This window comes from Lithobates pipiens, unplaced genomic scaffold (genome assembly GCF_037356315.1).
Source record: "Lithobates pipiens isolate NorthernLeopardFrog02 unplaced genomic scaffold, aLitPip1_a1.2 Scaffold_30, whole genome shotgun sequence".
NCBI classification, from domain to species: Eukaryota; Metazoa; Chordata; class Amphibia; order Anura; family Ranidae; genus Lithobates; species Lithobates pipiens.
In genome coordinates, this window is record NW_027507791.1 from 88006472 (window position 1) to 88029161 (window position 22690).

The 22690-nt window shown below is 40.8% G+C and overlaps 1 protein-coding gene across 6 annotated transcripts in view; it reads left to right on the forward strand.

Moving 5' to 3' along the window:
• Positions 1 to 22690, forward strand: part of NUMB (NUMB endocytic adaptor protein) — a 181672-nt gene that overhangs the window by 80279 nt on the left and 78703 nt on the right. For 5 of the 6 annotated variants that reach the window (XM_077464567.1, XM_077464573.1, XM_077464571.1 and 2 more), the window contains one exon: positions 2132 to 2180. The exons of the other annotated variant lie outside the window; for it this stretch is intronic. The gene's annotated coding sequence lies outside the window, so the exon portion shown is untranslated. The remainder of the gene's footprint in view (positions 1 to 2131; positions 2181 to 22690) is intronic. 6 annotated transcript variants of the gene reach the window in all.

Consider the following 22690-nt stretch of genomic DNA (forward strand, 5'->3'; position numbering starts at 1 on the left):
GCGATATTTCACAACTGCTTTTATTATGCAAAATCCCATAATTAAACATTTTTCACCTTTTGAAAATGTGTGCCTTTTTTATACCACTCCTGAGCAGGATTAATCCATTATTTTCAGTGGTTGTGCATGATTTCTTTTGTGTTCTGGGTAGTTTTCTTACTAAATCTCACATGCCTGATCCTGAAAATAAGATTAAGTTACACCAAGCTGGTATTCATATGCATGTGGCCCGCCATTCCCCAAGCCTACTAAAAACGGTTAAACTTTAAAACCTGTTGACCTTGAGTCATGTCAGATGAGTGGTTTTGATGGTTGAGACAACTAGCCAGAGACAGAATCATTCAGACTACATATCTTTATTGATGGAGTCTCCTCCTCCGCTTACCAGACCAGCAAGATTTCATTCTTTCACTGGTCATCTGCTAATGAGTGAAAATTCTTCATCTGGCCAAAATACACCTTCCCTCTGCTACCGTTTTCTTCCTTGATTTGCGTCACAGGATTGAGATGGAGGACATTTTTGGTGATCTTAGTGGCACCAATTTGGCCTAGAAGGACTTGGCACTAGGATATCCTTTCGCCTCTTCAGCGATGCTCTGTGGACATTTCCAGACCTTCTCTTTTAAGGGACCTGTTTACCTGCCGGCTTCATGGTTACTGGCTTTGATGGCTTGGCTATTGAAACACAGGTTCTGAAAAATCCGGGTCTATCTGACTTTTATTTCAATATTGCTTAATGCTAGGAAATCGGCCTCTCGCAAGGTATATTAACATACTTGGAAGGCTTACTTTGCATGGCGTGAACCACAGACGTTTCATCCCAGGCAATACTTTGTGAGATGTATCCTGTCGCTGCTCCAACTCGAAATGGAGAGAGATTTGGCTTTCAGCACCCTGAAGGGTCAAGTCTGAGCATTGGCTTTAGACTGCTGGCCAATCATTCCCTCGATAAGGCCTTTGTTCAAGGGGTGGCTCATATCACTCCCACTTTTCATTCCCCTGTCTCTTTGGTGTCTCAATTTTGGTCCCGACAGCACTACAGAAGCCTCTTTGAGCCCATTTGAAATATTCGTTTGACCCTGTCTGAACAGTCGCTTGATACTTGCCTCTTATGGCCCGTGTGTGTGTGTGTGTGTGTGTGTGTGTGTGTGTGTGTGTGTGTGTGTGTGTGTGTGTGTGTGTGTGTGTGTGTGTGTGTGTGTGTGTGTGTGTGTGTGTGTGTGTGTGTGTGTGTGTGTGTGTTTTTTTTTTTTTTTTTTAAAGCCACTGCTTTGCTGCTACCTCTGTGGCATGTATGCAACACTTCAGTTTGGATGGGATACTTGCTCGCTAGCTGCATGCTGTAGTGCCTTCCTGCAGCTCGTATGTCACTACAGGATAAGCAAGCAGATTGGAGAAATCACAGCGTCTGGTTGGAGTAAAAGGTATTCGACACAAGCTGTTAGAAGGGGGAAGTACAGTATATTGCCTCTCTTTTAGCAGGTATGTTCTTGTATACAAGTGACCTTGCTAACATGGTCTCGGTTTTAAATTGTGAGCCCAGGGTAGGCAATGATGTGTACTAACCACTGTAGCGATGAGCCTAAGCATTTGCAAATAAGGTTATACCAGTAACACTAACTTTATTTTTATAGTTAGTATTTACCTGATGATGTACATTGTCCAGCGCGTGACCGGATTCATAAATACAGCACAGATGAAATTTTACCTTTTGCCTATTTGAGTGAATTGAGAAATGAGAGATGAGATTTGCCTAATTTACCAACTGATTTTGCTTATCCCTTTTAGCCAAGGTTTTGTATGAAGTATTGCAAAGTTTGTTGGTTTTATATGTATGTAAATTTTAAAAGGAAATATTTCAATGAGATAATGAATGTAGAACACAGTCTGTCTGGGGAAACTGCTAAAACTGAATGGCTTCAGCGCTTGAAGAAAAAGAAATTGCTTCTCTGAAGAAATTTAAAAATAGAATATCTGTCACGGGCAAAGAGAACATTTCCCCCCCCCCCCCCCCCCCATACATCTTTTAGTATTTTGCTCCTTTCTTGGGTAGATTATATCCCTTTAACCTCTGCGTTGTCTAATTACTGTGAATAAATATCCTTACCTTTTTTTTAAATTTTCCTTGCAGGGACAGAATAAACATCTTTGACATCGGTAGCATAGCGTGGACTGCAAAGGTAAATAGATGCATCTAATAAACCTAGATTGTAAGCTCTAACGAGCCCTCTGATTCCCCCTGTCTTGAATTGTATTGTAATGTCTACCCTAATGTTGTAAAGCGTTACGTAAACTGTCAGCGCTATATAAATCCTGTATAATAATTATACTGTAAATGTGCAAATTGGGCTACTTTTTCCATTGAAAGTCAACCTGTGATAGAATTTATGTAGGTTGCCATTACAGACCTTCTGGTAAAGCAGGCTGCCTGGCTGTTTCTAGCTTCAGTACTTTCTGTGTCACTGACCTGGAATAAACACCCAGGGAACCAAGGAACCAAAAAAAAAATTACAAAAAAGGCTTTATTTATATAAGGTAATAAAAACTTGTTATAAAATCCTAATTTTTCTTATTACCTGGGAGGAACCAATGTAAAGTGAAATGCATGCTATTAAAGCGGTAGTAAACCCGCAATTTTTTTTTTTTTTTTTTTTTTTAAACCTGCAAAGCAAAATGCATAATGAGCTAGTATGCACCGCATACTAGCTCATTATGAAATACTTACCTTAGAACGAGGCCCCGACATCTGGCCCGATCCACGCCGAGGGAGCCGACATGCTCCCTCGGCGTCTCTTCCGGGTATCGCGGCTCCGGCGCTGTGAGTGGCCGGAGCCGCGATATCGTCACTCCCGCGCATGCGCGCGGGAGATTTCAGTCCGGCCGCACGAGCGCTGCCGGATTTTCACGGAGAGAACCCCCTTGTGTGCATGCGCCGCTGCAGTCAGCGGCGCATACCGAGGGGAATATCTCCTAAACCGTACAGCAGTGCTCGACAAAACCCGGTCGCATTGGCGACTAGAATCAGCGACCTTGCGCCTGGGGCAGCATAGCTGGGGGTATCCCGTCTCCGTGGACCCCCCCCGCGCGATCGCGTCGGGCCGCGCCGCAGGCGGCCGGTAATTGAGCCCCCGGCTTTGAGGCCTTCTGTGATCCTATGGTTCCTTCTGGAATCTGGCGCCCTCTTGTGGTGGCCGTTGGAATTACAACCAACAATGCTAATGAGCCAGTCTTTCTCCATCCCTTTACTTAGAACCCCTAAACAAATATATATATATATATATTTATATTTATATATATATATATTTTTTGTATTATTTATTCTAACACCCTAGAGAGTAAAATGGTGGTCGTTGCAATACTGTCTGTCACACCATATTTGCACAGCGGACTTACAAGCGCACTTTTTTTGGGGAAATTTTTTTTATTTAATAAAAAAAAAAAAGACAACAGTAAAGTTAGCCCAACTTTTTTTTTTTATATTGTGAAAGATAATGTTACGCCAAGTAAATCGATACCCAACATGTCACGCTTCAAAATTGCGCCCGCTCATGGAATGGCGACAAACTTTTAACCTTTAAAATCTCCATAGGCGACGTTTAAAAAATTCTTCAGGTTGCACGTTTTGAGTTACAGAGGAGGTCTGGGGCTAGAATTATTGCTCTTACTCTACCGATCGCAGTGATACCTCACATGTGTGGTTTGAACACCGCTTTCATATATGCGTTCGCTTCTGCACGCAAGCTTGGCAAGACAGGGCGCATTTAAAACAATTTTTTTTTCTTATTTTAACTTTTATTTTTATTTTTTTCACTGTTCTTTTAAAAAAAAATAAAAATGTGTGTCACTTTTATTCCTATTACAAGGAATGTAAAAATCCCTTGTAATAGAAAAAAGCATGACAGGTCCTCTTTTTATATATGAGATCTGGGGTCAGAGAGACCTCACATCTCATATTTACACTAAAATGCAATTTAAAAATGTCCCTCTAAGAGCTATGGGCAATGACTTGGAGACAGGTGGGGGGCTGGGGGCTATCTTCCCCTCACTCGTCTCCATGTCAGGCCAGGGACAGGTCCAGATCGCCGTCACGGACCCGGCTCCTAACTTTTTTAGCTGGCTCCTAGATTCCAAGCAAATTTGTCAACCCCTGCTGTACAGGTTTAGGAGATATTATTTTTACCTACAGGTAAGCCTTATTATAGGCTTTCCTGTAGGTAAAAGTTAAAAAATTGACCATACTACCACTTTAATGTGAATGACCAATAAACTCTTGTATAACAATTTAATTTAGGAAAGCTGCAAACCAAGGAATACTATATCCAGATAATATTGCATCTATAAAGAAATAATAAATGGCAACTCCATATAAGGGTAAATGAACGAATAAGTCAAAAGCAAATACAAGGAAAAGGAGGAATAAATAAAGAAAATGTATGTACACATGCAGTAATCCAAACAGATCAGTAGACAGTAGATCAAACTGCTAATATAGACCCGGGGTGAATATGTGCAAAATAGTCCTAAAGAGGTAAAAAAAGGAGCTGCAAGTCGAAAGCAATCCAGCAGCAAAGTGCACTTGAAATTGCACTGCAAGTGCACTTGGAAGTGCAGTCCCTGTAAATCTGAGAGGTAGACCTGAAATGAGGGGAAGCTCTGCTGATTTTATCATCCAATCATGTGCAAGCTAAAATGCTGTTTTTTTTTAATTTTCCTTGCATGTCCCCCTCGGATCCACAGCGACTGCACTTCCAAGTGCAATTTCAAGTGCACTTTGCACTTGTAGTTTGCACTTGTAGTGCAACATGAATTTGCCTTTCATAAATCCCCTATATCTGCCAGTAACCAAGGCAGCATTAACACTTGTATAGATGAGCCATCGTGCAGGATCTGGGACATTATTAAAACTGCAGCAAACTATGTTCAAACCTAGAATAATTCACACCAAAGGCCTCCTCATTAATGCCTGGTATACACAATGAGATTATTTTACGAATAATCAGTGCTGTTTTTTTTTTTTTTTGTTGTTGTTGTTGCTAATCTACATATCAAACAGGTTACTAAAGTACAAAAATTCTTGTATGACAAGCATAAAAATTCATAAGTTATGTAATGTGTTGTAGTGTATTTGCATTGTATTTTCAGGGCAAACACTGTACTGATTAAATGAAAATGGTACAATCTGGTATAGTAGGAAATGGTTTTTTTTCCGCATTTGCCCCATCTAAAAATTTCTGATGACAGCTGTGTTCGAATGCTCTGATTTATTGTACGATGGCTTCAAAAGTGTTTTTTTTGTACAATATTCTGATCGTGTGTACTGGGCTTGACGCTTGCCAGGAGCATGAGACCATAGAATCCACTTATGCTGATCACAATGAGTTTCAATGGATAATTCGTTGCAAAAGAATGCAACATCACAAAAGTTCAACATGAATGAAAAGCTGAACTTTTTGTGAATATTCTCTACCTGGTGTACATACAAAATGCCCCAAGAAATCTCACGTATGCAGTGGGGTAACAAGCTGCATGGAGCTTGAGGTTAAGTTTCAAGCCTCCTCAGGTTAGTCTTTACTGCAGTGAGCTTGTCTTTCTTTGGTCGTGCTCTGCATTCTGAGCTCCCCTGCATGTGTATGGACAATGATTCTTTTGTTACTAAATTGGGGCTGATTATGAGAGCGATGGTGAGTTTAAGAAAGTTATTGTAATTAGGGCTGAAACAACTAATCAGGCAGCTGATTATTTCGCCTGCATACAGAAGTCATTATTTGTTTACATATCAGGAAATACAGTGCAGCACACATACAGCTCAGTACACCATCCATACATGTCAGTAAGTGCCTGAGAACTTGTAAATGTGTGAGAAGCAATGCCTCATGGGACATGTAGTCCTGGGCAGGAAGTGAGTGGTTGTAAAGGCAGATGTTTTCTTTACCTTGCTATTGGAGCACTCTATATACTGTACTTAAAGCACAGCAAAAAGCAGTGTAGAAACGCAAAAGCAAACTGCATAGGTTTGCATCAAGCTTTATGCTGGTGACATGAATCAGTTTTCAGATGAGAATATTCTTATGAAAAATCTTTGTACATTCGCTGAATGAAAGAATGTTTGAAATTTTCACTTTTAACATTGTTTTAAAATGAATGTAATTTCTGAACGAAAACCATACACTGTCTGTCTGAAAATTCCATTGATCAAGCAGGTTTCTATTTCTAAATTTTCCGGTCACTGTAGCGGAAAACAAATTTCAATTTGACCCCACTAACGATTTGAAAATCGAATGAACGTTCTTCAAAAAAAAATAAAAAATACCGTATTTGCTGGCGTATAAGACGACCTTTTACAGTAAAAAAAAAATTAGCAAAAAGCTGGGGTCTACTTATACGCCGGATATAAAGCCGAATACTCGCCGAGTGTGCGGTAATACTGTATACATACAATATACACCGCTGAGCCAATCCCGGCGAGCGATGTATTCTATTAATGAATACAGCGCCTGCTCGGATTGGAGTAACAACCTCTGCAGCCTGCTCGGATTGGCTGTGAGAGTCAGAGGCGCGGGCTGATGATGTAACAGCCTCTGCCAATCCGAGCAGGCACTGTATGCAATAATAGAATGCATAGCTTTCCGTGATTGGCTCAGGGCGGTATACTATATGTATACTGTGAGACAGCATGTTACCCGGCTCCAACTTCGTTTCTGAACATACGGAATTCCTGCACAAGGGGGTCGTCTTATACAATGAGTACAGCACAATACCAACTTTTTAAATTGAAAAGTAGGGGGTCGTCTTATATGCCCAGCCGCCTTATACGCCGGCAAATATATAAATATATATATAAAAAAAAAAAAGTGTATGTATGTGTGTGTGTATGTGTATATATATATATATATATATATATATATATATATATATATATATATATATATATATATATATATATATATATATATATATATATATATATATATATATATATATAATTTTAACTGTTTGCCGCCTGTCCACCGTCATATGACGGAGGAGCGGTGCAGCTCTTGTTTTGGGCCGCCATCATATGTTAGGACACAGTGTAACCCTGATCTGTGGAAAGAGCCAAGTTATCGGCTCTTTAAACAAGTGATCGGCTGTGTCCAATCACAGCCAGTCACACATAAACAAGGAAGTGCTGGTAATTGGCCCAGTTGCCTCACACTGACAGTGTATGGCGAGGAGAGCCGATCAACGGCATCTGCTCACAGGGGAACATTTTAGGAATGTAATCGGGGCACTGATCATTAGTGCACTGATGACAATAGTAAAAAAATATAAATAAATCGGTGCCCACCAGTGGCAGCAATCAGTGCCCACCACTGCCCAAAAGTGCCACCAATCAGTGCCCATTAGCGATGCCAGTCAATGCTGGCAATCGATGCCCATTACTGCAGTAAATCAATTCCCATCAGTGTCGTCCACCATTGTCCATCAGTGCCCACTAGTGCCGCCTATCAGCGCTCATAAGTGCGGCATATTGGTGCCTCCTCATCAGTGCCCATAAGTGCCACCTCATCAATACCCACCAGTTCAGCCTGTCAGTGCCGCCTCATCAGCACACATCGGTGAAGGCGAAAAATTAGTTACAAAATTTACTGACAGAAAAAAAGTGAAAAAACATTTTTTTTTTTTTTCAAAATTTTTGGTCTTTATTTTTTCCCCAAAAAAAAAAAAAAAAAACAGCAGTGATTAAATTAATGCCAAAGGAAAGCGCTATTTGTGAGAAGAAAATGCTAAAAAAAATTGTTTGGGTACAGTGTAGCATGACCGCCCAACTGTTATTCAAAGTGTGACAGCGCTGAAAGCTGAAAAATGGCTTGGGCAGGAAGGGGGTGAAAGTGCCCTGTAGGAAAGTGGTTAAGACATTGTTTTTCTATGGCCAACATATAACATATTGCAGCTCTGTTTGAAAATCTGCAAAACAGTCTAACTTTTCAAATTTACAAAAAAGGGAAAAAAAAATAAAAAAAATCGGAGTCTGATGATATTGATCAGATTCAACCTTTAATAGTATATACTGTATATCTCCTCTGATGGTATATACAGTATATCTCCTCTCTCTGTTTGTTTTTCTCAGAGTGGTTTAGAGATTTTGCTCTCTAACCATATACGGTAGTTGGTTATTTATATTTACCACTGAATAGATATTTAAGAATACATTTACCTTTTTTTATTTATTTTTATTTTTTTTTACTTTTCATATTTTACTAAATTATATACCACACTTTTTTTAAGGTTATTAACTGATTTAATCTAAACCATAATCGGGCAACTAATCGATTATGAAGATAATCGTTAGTTGCAACCCTAATTATGTCTTGGCATATTTAAGAGTGATGGGTCTAAGGCTGGCCATACATTCGTTTTCTTGTACAACTTTCCTTTTAGATTTATCAAAACCATATTATATAGGGTCAAACCTAAACGTTTTCCGTTTTTATGCAATCAGGCAGGTCGTGGCACTACATGGTTGAAGGTAAAGATAAAGGAAATTGCGAAAATTTTATAATGTGTGGTTTTTAGAAGCTGCAATAATGTGTCTCATTACCCAGTTTGTCAGTAGGACAGGCCGTACATGATGCAGTTTTCTTTCCCTTCCACCATGGTTGAAAGGAAATCCAATTGCTTGCTTCCCCCATCAACAGAGTCTCCCTTAACGATATTGTGTTCTGCCGGTGGAAGCCTTCCCTGCCAGCAAAACATGATTAGTGTTGCCGGCTATAGCCTGCAGCACTAATCATTCTGGGAAAAACCAAACCGGCTGGTTGTACACAAGTTAATCAAACCAGTGCATTCGGCCGGTCCCTGCTGAACCAGCCAAATTCTGATCCATATATGGCTGGCTGGAGTGTGGAATATTTCCAAGAGGGAGAGACCAACAGTAAAACCACCATTTCAGTGGCATAGTCCTCGGCCTCCTTACTATCTCAAAACAAAAAAGGACGCTTTGATAATGAAAACAACAAGTGCAAAGTACAGAGAATAATGCCAAGTAAGAACTGATATGTCAGAGCTGACTTTATTTCCTGATTGTAAGATACAGGACAACAAAGGCTTCTTTAACCACTTCCCATCCAAGGTGTGTCATATAACGTCATGGACTTTGAGTGGGGATATCTGGATGATGCCTGCATCTACAGGCATCATCCAGATATCATCTTTTTTAGCTGGAAATTTTGTGCACCATAGGAACAATCATAGTGGCAGTTCAGCCGCCCTCCTGTGCTTCTCCGTACGATCGGAGAATGAATCGGTCACCGCCAGAAGCTTACCATAGAGATTTTTGGTGACTAGATGGTCCCCAGTTCCTCTGAGGCCTGGGCCTTACATTATGACGTCACGTTCGGGCCGGTGCAAGTAAACAAAGCCGAAGATGCTGCTGGAAAGGCAGAAAGTTTATATTTTTTTTTAATCTCTCCGCCTTTCCAGCCTGGAGGAGAGATGTGTGGGGTCTTTATTGACCCCACATCTCTCCATAAAGAGGACCTGTCACGCACTATTCCTATTACAAGGGAAGTTTACATCCCTTGTAATGGGCATAAAAGCAATTTTTTTAAATCCTTTATTTTTTATTTTATTTTTTCTAAGTGTTAAAAAAAAAAAAAAAAAAAAAAAAAAACATTGAAAGCGCGCCATCCCCGTGTGGGGAATGCACATGCAAGTCGTGCCCCCACGTGCGTTAGAGCAATAGCAACAATTCTAGCCCAAGACCCCCTCTTTAACTCTAAACATGTAAATTATTTTTTTTTTTTTTTTTAAGATGGGGGCAAAACAACTAATCGATTGGCAGCTAATCAATTATGAAATTGATCAATTACTATTTTCATAATCGATTAATTGGCCAGCCAATTAGTTGGCCTGCATACAGAATGCATGATTTGTTTACATATCGGGTATTACAGTGCAGTACACGTACAGCTCAGTACACAGTCCATGCACGTCAGTAAGTGCCTTAGAACTTGTGACTGTGTGAGGAACAATGCCTCATGGGACATGTAGTCCTGGGCAGAAAGTTAGTGGTTCTAAAGGCAGAAGTTTTCTTTACCTTGCTGTTTGGGCAGTCTGTGCTATACATTGCAGCTTGCTATTGGGGCACTCTGAAGGCAGGGGGAGCCAGAAGTGTCGGGGGGGGGGGGGGACTCTAGAAGAGGAGTCTCAAGGCTGCTCTGTGCAAAACCATTACACAGAGCAGGCAAGTATAACATGTTTGTTTTTAACTAAAAAAAACTAACAAAAAAAACAAGACTTTAACCACTTCAGCCCCGGAAGGATTTACCCCCTTCCTGACCAGGCCATTTTTTTGCGATTCAGCACTGCGCCGTTTTAATCGACTATTGCGCAGCCTTGCGATGTTGTACCAAAACAAAATGTATGTCCCTCCCCCCCCCCCCCCCCCCCCCCCCCCACAAATGGAGCTCTTTTGGTGGTATTTGATCACCTCTGCGGTTTTAAATTTTTTTGCGCTATAAACATAAATGCGACAATTTAGAGAGAAACACAATATTTTGTACTTTTTGCTATAATAACCCCAAAATTAAAAAAAAACAAAACAAATTTCTTCATCAGTTTAGACCGATATGTATTATATAAAAATCGCAAAAGTGTATATTGTTTTTGTGCAAAAGTTATAGCGTCTACAAAATGGGGGATAGATTTTATGGCCTTTATTTTATTTTTATATATTTTTTTACTAGTAATGATCTGCGATTTTTATCGGGACTGCAACATTGCGACTGACACATTGGACACCTTTTTGATGCTTTTTTTTTTTTTTTTTTTTTTGGGACCAGTGACATTTACACAACGATCAGAGCTAAAAGTAGCCACTGGATACTTTATAAATACCAGGGGGCGATCAAGGGGTTATGTGTGTTTCTAACTGGGGGGGGGGGGGGTGCGGCTGACTAGAGGTGAAGAGAGATCTTTGTTCCTACTTGGTAGGTACGAACACACGATCTGTCTCCTCTCCCCTGACAGAACCTGGGATTTGTGTGTTTAGACCTGGCGAGCGCCTGCTACAGTGTCTGAAAGAGCCGACTTGCAGCTACGACGGCTCACCCAGGGAAGCCAACCTGCCGCAATATAACTGCAGCGGCTAGTCGGGAAGCGGTTAAAGACTCAGGTAAGATCAGCATCTGAACCCAGAGAAGGTGGCGTCTGATAGACTGGAGGTAATGAAAGGGATTACATTTATAGTAAATTTTTACCAGTATTGTGCATTATATTTAAAATGATTATATCCATGAAAATAAAAATTAAGTCTCCGCTTTTTAGTACTTCTTTAATATAATCTAAAAGATTTCTATTTCCCTTCCACCCTTCATATAGCTTCATGTCTGACTCCTAGTTAATATTAGCTAATCGTCTCCTCCCTCTCATACCCCAGCTCATTTCTCTCGATCAGGTTGGTTTTGTCCCAGGGAGGGAGGGTAGAGAACGCTATTAAGGTGCTCTCCATCCACCACTGGCTTTCCTCCTCCAAACAGAAGGGTTTCTTTCTTTCGTTGGATGCGGAGAAGGCGTTCGACAGAGTGGCCTTGGGACTACATGGCCGAGGTTCTCCGTAAATTGGGCTTTCCGGACAGGCTGTTTTCTTTTATTATGGCCCTATATGCCTCCCCCACGGCCCAGGTCCGCATTAACGGTCAGCTGTCGGACGCCTTCTCCATATCCAACGGGACGCGTCAGGGTTGTCCGCTTTCTCCTTTGATATTCATTCTTACATTGGAGCCCCTCCTCAGGAAAATTAACGCAAACCCAGATATCAAAGGCATAACGATTGGAGACACTTCACATAAAGTAGCAGCGTTTGCAGACAACGTTTTACTCTTCCTTTCAGAACCACATGTCACGATCCCTAACCTCCTCAAGGACCTTGATGACTTCAAGGTTCTGTCCAACTTGCAAATTAACTTTGCAAAATCTGAAGCCCTGAACATTTCCCTAAGTGCAGAAACAGTAGCCACATCCCAACATAATTTTCCCTTCTGTTGGAATAACAGAGCTATAACTTACCTGGGTATCAAGTTACCTACACGATTAGACGATCTTTACGCCCTCAATTATACCGCCCTTCTACAAACTATTCAGAAAGATCTTAAAGCTTGGTCGACGGGCGTTTTTTTTCTTGGTTCGGCAGGGCTTCAATTATTAAAATGAATGTCTTACCACGTTTGTTATACATTTTACAAACTGTCCCCATAAAACTTCCTCCCGCCTTTTTAAAGTTTACCAATCCTCATGTTCCAATTTCATTTGGAGTGATAAAGGAGCCCGGATTAGCTTTGCCAGATTGAGTTTACCCAAAACAAAAGGCGGCATCGGTTTACCTGACATCAAGAAATATTTTCTTGCCAGTCATCTGTCTAGAATAGTAGACTGGAATGTGCATGCCCACACCAAAGCCTGGACGCAAATAGAAAATACGTTTTCTAATACGCCGCTAAAATTTTTACCCTGGATAGATCCTTCATATGTCCCGCCAAAGTGCAAACAGAACCCTTTGATTGCGAGTACACTGTATGCCTTTCATTTAGCCTATAGTAATCATCGTATTTCCTCTCACCGCAGCCCGATGACACCGATTAAACATAACCCTGCATTCCCAGTAGGCCAATCGGATGCCTTTCTATCAGGTCTATGGCCATCCCCGGACATTAGAACGACGCTTTTCTTCTCGAGCAATAAGCTTAAATCCCTCCTAGACCTCCCCCCCCCCAGCCCTCGGGACGCCCATTCCCTCAATGGGTCTACTTCCAGATAAAACACTTTCTGTTTCATCAGGGGGCGAGCTCAGACTTCGCCCGTAATCTTACACCATTTGAAGTCCTATGCAATCTGACGGAACCACAACGACATGTCATCTCTACTATCTATGCCCTACTCTTTGCAGATATTAACCCCAAAGCAAATATGGCAACAGTCTGCTGGGAAAACGACTTGGCCGTCTCCCTGTCGGCCGATGACTGGTCGCATATCTACTCCAACTTACATAAGGGCTCAGTTAATGTCTCCGTACAAGAAAACAACTTTAAGGTATTCTCTAGGTGGTATCTCACTCCTGAAAGGCTCCATCATCGTGACCCTAATATACCCCCAACGTGCTGGCGCTGTTCGGAAAATGTAGGTACGTTTTTACACATTTGGTGGTCCTGTCCACGCCTCCAGCCTTTTTGGAGAGAGATTCACCGCCTAATAAGACACATTACCACTATCCCCATTGATTTCTCCCCTGCCCAAATGCTATTGCACCACTCTTGCCTTCCCAGGAAGCTTTACCATCGCTCATTGGCACAACATCTACTCAATGCAGCAAAGATGTGCATTCCTGTGGCCTGGAAAACCAGCTCCCCCCCCTTCCGTCGCTGACTGGATCAAACGAGCGTCTAAAATAGCTGAGATGCAAGAACTGATCCATCAATCAAATGATACCCCAACTAAATTTTGGGCGACCTGGTCTTGTTGGCATCACTTTCGAGGTTCGGATGAGTGTCTTCACCTGTTAACCGGTTCTCCACCGCCCTGAGGTGGGGAGCCCGGTAATCCCCGGTTTTTCTTTTTTCCTCTTTTTCGCTTACCGGTAACTTGTATACAGATTATCTTCCATAAAGACCTGAATCTTCTTCTGCCATATTTGGAGATTTCGGGACACTTTTCCCCTTCCATTGATTCTTATTATTTTCTCATCATTTATTTGAATATGACTTTGTTTTCCCTATTATTTGGATTACTATACGACTTGTGATTTCAAGCTTCTGTTTGCCTATGTTTTACAGTTTATGGTCAAAATTTGCTATACTTAATTCATTGTATTTTGCTCTTCTATGCAACCTTATTGTATACCATTGACTATTATCTTCAATAAAAGATTTTGGGAAAGAAAAAAAAAAGAGCGTCAATTTTGGAAAAAAAAAACGCATTCTTTTTTACATTTTACTATAATATTCCCCCCAAAATATATTAAAAAAATTTTTTTTTCCTCAGTTTAGGCCTATACGTATTCTTCTACATATTTTTGGGAAAAAAAAATCGCAATAAGCGTTAATTGATTGGTTTGTGCAAAAGTTATAGCGTCTACAAAATAGGGGATATTTTTTTTATACTAGTAATGGCGGCGATCAGCGATTTATTTATTTATTTATTTATTTATTTATTTATTTATTTATTTATTTTTTATTATGACAGACACGTCGGACAATTTTTACACATTTTTGGGACCATTGGCATCAATACAGCAATCGGTGCAATTAAAAATGCACTGATTACTGTAAAAATTTCACTGGCAGTGAAGGGGTTAACCACTAGGGGGCAGTGTAGGGGTTAGAGGTGTGTGTTTTTGGGGGTGGGGGGCTTAATTGTAGGGGGCTTGGCGTCTGACGTCACTGATCATCTTTCCCTATAACAGGGAACAGACTATCGGTGACAGCCTAAGCAGGAAGCACGAGGAGAGGTTTGTTTACACTTACCTCTCCTCATTCTTCAGCTCTGTGACCCAAGCGCGGGACACCGGCGGCGATTGGGTCCGCAGGTCCCGCGGCCATGGTCATGGAGCTCAGGACCGGGTCGCAAGTGCTAACATTCATAAACAAGTTGCTTATGGTTGTGATCTGTGATTGGTTACAGCTAATAAATGGTACAGGTAGCCAGGTACCATGTGTTTGCTGTGGGCCAATCTCAGATCACAACTGTAAGGAAGCCGTTTATGAATGGAAATCTATTCATGACAGTTTATACCATTGTAACCAATGTGATTGCTATGACCAACCATAGCAATCACATGGTCTGGAAGGATTAATGAAGGGATTGGACATTTCAGGTGGTGTCGTTTTAACTAGGCATCAGTGTCGTTTTATTCCCTGTGTCTTACTGTGTCATGCCTGATCGATTCCTATGTCCATGCATTGCTGCAGGTAGCCTGTCCCTGTTCACCTAAATCACGGGCCACATCTTGTTCTGGATTAGCATTCAATGCATAGTTTGTCATTTTCCTCTGAGTTGCATCACAAAGGTGGTAATGCTAATGTGATGAAAACGCATCTCTTCAGCATGGTGAGATCTCTGTTAATTGCTTTGTCTGTGTGAGATCTAATTACTGTGTAGTTCTCGCATGCAGAGCACTAAATTTGAGACCCCCAGGGATTGTGGAATATGTAGTATCTTCATAGGCAGTGCTAGTTCTCAGGCTACAGACAGATGTCGTGTATTAACCTTTTGCATTGCCATGCCACATGCCTCATGTTTGAACATAAACAGAAATTTCTGACAGGAATGTGAAGGATTTAATCCACTATAAACTCTGCGTACAGGGCAACAAAATGCAACATGAAATCTTGTGCCAGTGAAAAAGGTAGCAAGGGTTAGAATGCATTTACTTTTTAAGGCTTTTGCATCATATAGTAGCTGGATTTGAGACCTCTTTGGCTACCATGCTCATTTTGGGGACTAAAAACTATTGACCCCCTTTTTTTTATATAATCTCAAAGCATTCAGTGACTGGAACTCTACTCCAGTCTTTCCTTTGAACAAAATGCCTCTGTATGAGAATTCTTCAGTGACGTCAGCCTGGATTTGTCTTATGGGAAAAGTGATAGCATGAAAAGTCTCCTGCTGCTGCACTGACATGTAAAAATAAAGGACACTTCCTCTGTCGCATGGGAGCCATTACACTCTGAAGATGCTTCTGGTAGCTTGTTATAGGTGCGATGTAAAAATCAGCTTGTGAAACCTTTTTTCTTTTCTTTCTTCTGATATACACCGTAGTGTCATAGTAATTGAATGCGTCGATGGGTTGTGTGTGTTTGTTTTTTTTTTTTGTTTTTTGTTTTTTTTCTCTCTTCTATAGAAGCAATTTGCTGTCATTTTTTTTGAATTACTAGGACTTTTTTGTATAAAGTATTTTCCATCTCTTTTTAAACTTTCCACTAAACCATCTCTTGTACTGGTCAGTGGCCTGCAAGAAGGGGCACTTGGTGATAAGTAAGGAATGCGGCTTCTATAAGCTGTTGCTGAACATGGTGCCATCTCCTGAGAGGTAACAGCTGGCTAATTTTGTGGAATCTGCTGAAAAATGTTTGCAGCAGAAATAAAGTTGAAAGCCTATACTACAGCCCTGGCTTAAAGTTTTGAGACTGATAAATATAGATGTACACAATCTGCTGCCTCAGTTTTTCGTTTAAATATTTAATTGTGTTTTGCAAGATGCAATTAATTTGCATTGTAAGAACTTTTTATACAGTATAAAGTCAAAACCTACAACAAAGCTTCTCAGATGAATAAAGATTGGTCCGGTAAAATCATTCAGTAGTATATACCGACTGTATAACAAGTAATGCTTCCTAATATTGGCATTTCTACGCTGGCAATGCTAACAACTGAATACAGGATAGAGGTAGTGATCTAAAATCAATAAACAAGTAGGGATATAAAAAAATAGCTTGGGGACGGTGGTAATAATGGGATGACTATTGGAGATATTGCGGGTTAGTTGGTGGATAAGCTACTCAAACCAGGGCCAAGATCCGACTCTATGGCTTGGCTGTACCTGGCAAAAATAACTTGCGAATACCAACCATCCCAAGTGTCCCCATGTGTAATAGAACCTGTAGAATCTGGAGTAGGGGAAAGTTTGGCATAGGGAATAGAAAGGGGGAGAAGAGGTTTCCGAAGTATTATTTACTTGGATATTCAGAGAGTACGAATCAGTAAAGTAGGTATTCTGATCTTTTTTAGTTTATATTAACGTATTATCTTATACCGGGGGGTAGTAATGTTCGCTCTATGGTTTCCATAAAGATTCAGCTGCCTCCGTTTTTATGATGGCAGTTTGCGTATACTCCAGAATGCTATGAAGAGTGATCAGATTTATTTCAATTAATTGCAAAAGTCCCTCTTTGACATGAAAATTAACTTGATTCCCCCCCCCCCAAAAAAAAATTTGCACTGCATTTCAGCTCTACCACAAAAAGATCAGCTGACATGTCAGTGATTCTCTCATTAACCCATGTTCAGTGTTGAGGACAAGGCTAGAAATCACTCTGTAAGGCTGTTTTCACACAGGCTTTCCAATCGGGTCCGCCTGTCATATTTTTATTATTTTTTTTGGCAGACCCGATTGTATCATCCATTCACTCCTATGAAGCAGCAGATGTCAGTGGTGACATGTCCGCTGACACCCGCTACGATCTGATCCTGTCTGAAATCCAGACGGATGGTGACCTTAACTTCCATCTGTCTGGTGGATGGGACTGGATAGCGGTCTGTTTAAAGAGGAAGTAAACCCTGATGGGTTTACTTCCTCTTTCATTCCCTGCAAAGGCAAAGCATAATGGACTACTATGCATCGCATAGTAGCCCATTATGTGTCACTTACCTGACACAGGAGCCAGCGATGTCACTGCTGTCCCCTGTAGTCCGGCGCATCCATCTTTTCGGTGGGGTCTCGCAGCTCCGCCGAATGACGGCGAATGACGTCACTCCCGCGCATGCGCACGGGAGCCGACACGCGCGGCAGCTCCGTTGTTAGAAATGCAGCACTCGGTGCGCCTGCGCGCCGCTGTCTACAGCACATGCGCCGTAGACAGCGGTGCCTGTCTTTGGGCAAATATCTCCTAAACCGTATAGGTTTAGGAGATATTTCTTGGACCTACAGGTAAGCCTTAATCTAGGCTTACCTGTAGGTCAAAGTGGTTTGTAAGGTTTTACAACCACTTTAAATCTGATCTCCCCATAGAGGAAAGCAGGACTCTGACAGGTCCGTCTCAGCACAGACGGACCTGTATTCTGCCTGCTCAGTGAGGGCAGCAAAGAAGCTATATATATATATATATATATATATATATATATATATATATATATATATATATATATATATATATATATATATATATATATATATATATATATATATATATATATATATATATATATATATATATATATATATATATATATATATATATATATACACAATAATAATATATATATATATATATATATATACACATACACAATAATAGTATATATATATATATTATACACATACACAATAATAGTATATATATATATATTATACACATACACAATAATAGTATATATATATATATATATTATACACATACACAATAATAGTATATATATATATATATTATACACATACACAATAATAGTATATATATATATATATTATACACATACACAATAATAGTATATATATATATATATTATACACACACTCTTGTCATTGTGGTACAGTACTGATTACATTTGTTATACAGCCTTGTTGTTTTTATGCTGCCAAGGGCATATGAAATGAATATGTAATAATAAGACGGCGTTCAGAGAGCCAACTGTTTAGATATGGTAATTGTAGGAAAAAACCACTGGAGCACATAACTGACCCAGTTAATGATCACAAAGTGAAAAAATATACACTATGGTGTGGGAGACTGACTCTGCCCAAGGCCAGTGTGACTAAAATAAAAGTGATATTTGCCTTTTTATTGGTAGCTGCTAATCAATTCTCAGTGTCTCTCCTACACAGAAATGTCAGTATTTATACTCTAGCCATATGGAAAATTCCTGCATAATTTTTTATTTTTTGTGAAAACCTGCATAAACAGCTGGGAATTGTGTTTTTTGCTGATTTAGCCATCTCCCCCACTGAATGGCACTTAACTCATTATTATTACAGACAGCGTGCCAGTGTGTCCCAGTATTCATTGGCAACAAGACTGATTTGCGTATTAATTGTGATATTCGGGTACGTGTGAGTGTTGGCAGTGCTTATCATTCTTGGAAATTTCACACGTTGGGTATTCACTGTGATAATGAAATACAGTGCATCCAAAAAATATTCACGTCACTTCACTTTTTCCACATTGTTACGTTACAGCCTTATTCCAAAATGGATTAAATTCATAGTTTTCCTTAAAATTCTCCAAACCATACTCCATAATAACAACCTAAATGAAGTTTGTTTGAACTCTTTGAAAATTAAAAAGGAAAAAAATCACATGTATTCACAGCCTTTGCCATGACACTCAAAATTGAGCTGGGGTGCATCCTGTTTCCAGTGATTATCCTTGATGTTTCTACAATTTGATTGGAGTCCACCTGTGGTAAATGCTGTTGATTGGACATGATTTGGAAAGGCACACACTTGTCTATATAAGGTCCCAAGGTTAACAATTCATGTCAGAACAAACCAAGCCATGAAGTCCAAGGAATTGTCTGTTTGTAGACAGGATTATATCACGGTACAGATCTGGGGAAGGATACAAAACAAAATATCTGCAGCATTGAAAGTCCCAGTGAGCACAATGGCCTCCATCCATAAATGGAAGTTTTGGAACCACCAAGACTCTTCCTAGAGCGCTGAGCAATCAGGGGGAGAAGGGCTTTAGGGAGGTGACTAAGGACCCGATGGTCAGTCTAAAAGAGCTCCAGCGTTTCTGTAGAAAGTAGGCCTTTCAGAAGAACAATCCTCTCTGCAACAAAACTTTCACCAATCAGGCCTGTATGGTACAGTGGCCAAAAGGAAGCCACTCCTCAGTAAAAGGCACATGACAGCCCGCCTGGAGGTCTAACTGTCTAATGAAACAAAGATTGACATCTCTGGCCTCAATGGCAAGCTTCATGTCTGGAGGAAACAAGGCACCACTCATCACCTTGCTGGTACCATCCCTACGGTGAAGCATGAAGTGGGGATGTTTTTCAGTGGCAGGAACTTGGAGACTAGTCAGGATTGAGGGAAAGATGAATGCAACAATGTACAGAGACATCCTTGATGTAAACCTGCTCCAGGGTGCAGGTTCATCTTCCAACAGGACAACGACCCTAAGCACACACAATCTGACAAAGGAGTGGCAACGGGACAACTCTGTGAATGTTTGAGTGGCCAAGCCAGAGCCCAAAGTTGAATCGGATTAAACCTCTCTGGAGAGATCTGAAAATGGCTGTGGACCAACGCTCCCCATCTAACCTGATTGATCTTGAGAGATCCTGCAAAAAAGAATGGGAGAAACTGCCCAAAAATAGGTGTGCCAAGCTTGTAGCATCATACACAAAAACACTTGAGGCTGTAATTGGTGCCAAAGATGCTTCAGCAAAGTGTTGAGCAAAGGATGTGAATATTTATGTACATGGGATTTTTTTCATGTTTAATAAATTGGCAAAAATTTTAACAAACTTTTCATGTTGTCATCATGGGGTTTTGTTTGTAGAATTTTGAGGGAAAGCTATGAATTTAATCCATTTTGGAATAAGGCTGTAACATAAAATTGCTGATCGCCGCCATTGCTAGTAAAAAATATTAAACAAAGTCCCTAAATCTATCCCCATAGTTTGATTGTAGACGCTATAACTTTTGAATAAACCAATGTACGCTTATTCAGTTTTTTGTTGACAAAAATGTGTTCTAAAATGTTTTATAGCAAAAAGTAAAAAAATGTTCTTTCCCTGAAATTTGTCAGGGTTTTTTTGTTTTTGTGCAAAAAATAAAAGAAGCAGTGATTAAATACCAACAGATTTTTAGGAGGAAGAAAAAATCTCCATAGCACAATCTTGTGTGTTTTGGTTTTTGTGTATTTTTTTTATTTTTATTTTTTTAATAAAAAACTTTGCTTATTAAAACTTCCTTTTAAAATCACTCACGTTAAGCGTCAGCCCGACACTAGGGAACAATCGCATATTGAGAACATAAACGTTTGGCTGTATTCCAAAGCCACGATCCTGATCACGAGAAAGCCAGATGGTGTCAGCATCCTAGCCCCGCCCTACTTGCTTCCTTACTCAACGTCCTCACAGAGCGGTAGGACGCATGATGGCAGTACCACACCAACTTTATGCTAACTGGGCCAGCCCACATTTTTAACAGTATCAAATACTATGCAAACCTATACAACATACTATAACTATTTCAATACCCAATTCTAACTATATACATAGCAGCTATTATTTACTCAAAAAGTTCAGATTCTACCCTCTACAAGTGAAATATCAAGAGACAGGGACTGCATGTCCATTCCTAAGGAAATTGCAGTCAACCCTGTCTGGGTCAAACCAATGCCTCCTGCATTTGTAATCATTTGTACATATCTATCCAAACTTTATAATTTTAGAACCAGTGTCCCCCCAAACCCTATTTATTTATATATCTATCTAAACCTTATATTTTTAATGCTATAGCGTAACCCTACTGAACAAATCTGACTTCTGCTACTGGTCAAAAAATGCATCCCAAAAACAAATTCCACACGGGAAATCTCTTATAAACTATTATGCTCCCTGACTCAATATGTTCATATGAACAAACAATCGATAGGACAGCATAAATCTAAAGATTACTCTAAAAATAACTGACGTCTGTTTTCAGAAGTTGGTCCGGAAACAATTTGGATCAATATCTATGTTCAACCCATATGGATGCAGCGTACCCATCTCATATACCCAGTGGGTTTCTCTCCTAGATACCTCCCTGACCTTTGTCCATTCTTTTCCAGTGTCCCTTAACTCCTTTCTATCTCATAAAACAGGAGTAGGCAACCTTGGCACTCCAGCTGATTTGAAACCACAAAGCCCATCATGCCTCTGCCTCTAGGTGTCATTTCACTGGTTGTCAGGGTCTTGCATTGTCTAATGGGGCTTGTAGTTTCACCACAGCTGGAGGCCCGAGGTTGCCTACCCATGCCATAAAAGGTTAGCAAACTAGGATCCCTGGTGTTTTATTTTAAAGTGTCGGGAAACACTGTCTCTTTTGGTCTGTCATAGCACCTCCTTAATCTTCACCATTGGGTTAGAACCCCTCAGCAGGTGTAGGACTAGAACAAAAACACCTGGCTACTCCCATGGGCTGTCTTCAGTCGGTATAGAACGCCCTCCCTGCTCTAGGTATTCAGTTTTTCTCTCTAGTACAGGAGTAAGGACCTAGCTCCTTGCTGGGATCTTTTGGTCCTAGCAAATTTTTGCTTTTTGTCTTTCTTCCATGCATTTTCTCCTGGAAGTTCTAAAATCAACTGCCGGGCTGGGAAACAGGCTGGATAATCTAGCTCCAGTGATTTCCCCAGTCCAGCCAGTGAGCACATGCAGACCGCAGCTACGCACTAGGTCAGCCTTAATGGACGGGGACTGGCCCACAAGTTGAGCGTCTCACGAAGTCGCATACGATTGGCCTCTGGTCCAAGTCACAGTGGTCCTTTTGGCCAACGGCCCCCACTTCAGTGGCCAGGAGTGCTGTCTGGAGGGCACCATGGATCGGTAAGTACAGTCCCCCTCTCCTCCTTTGTGCGGTTTGGGGTGAACGCGGGTACCCTCCAGGAATGGTCGGACTTGCCTACAGAATCCCTCCTCCCATCTTAAAGCCCCTTGGTTAAGCTGGGCTTCCCCCTCCACCACAGATTGGTGGGAGTCCCAGGGTCGGCAGCAGGGACCCCTGGGGGTCTCCCATGCCATTCACCTTTTGGGTGTTGTGTCCTGCCCTGACTATATAAGGGGGGATCCAGTGCAGTGGAGACCCCTAGGTGCATGCCCTGCTGTGTGTGCAGTTTGGGGGTCTCAGTACTGAGAGCACAGCGGTGCGGAGTGCACAGCATTTTCCCCTTAAATGTTCACCCAGCCTGGTAGAGTACAGTAACTTTTTGGAGGGGCAATGTTTAAGGCACAG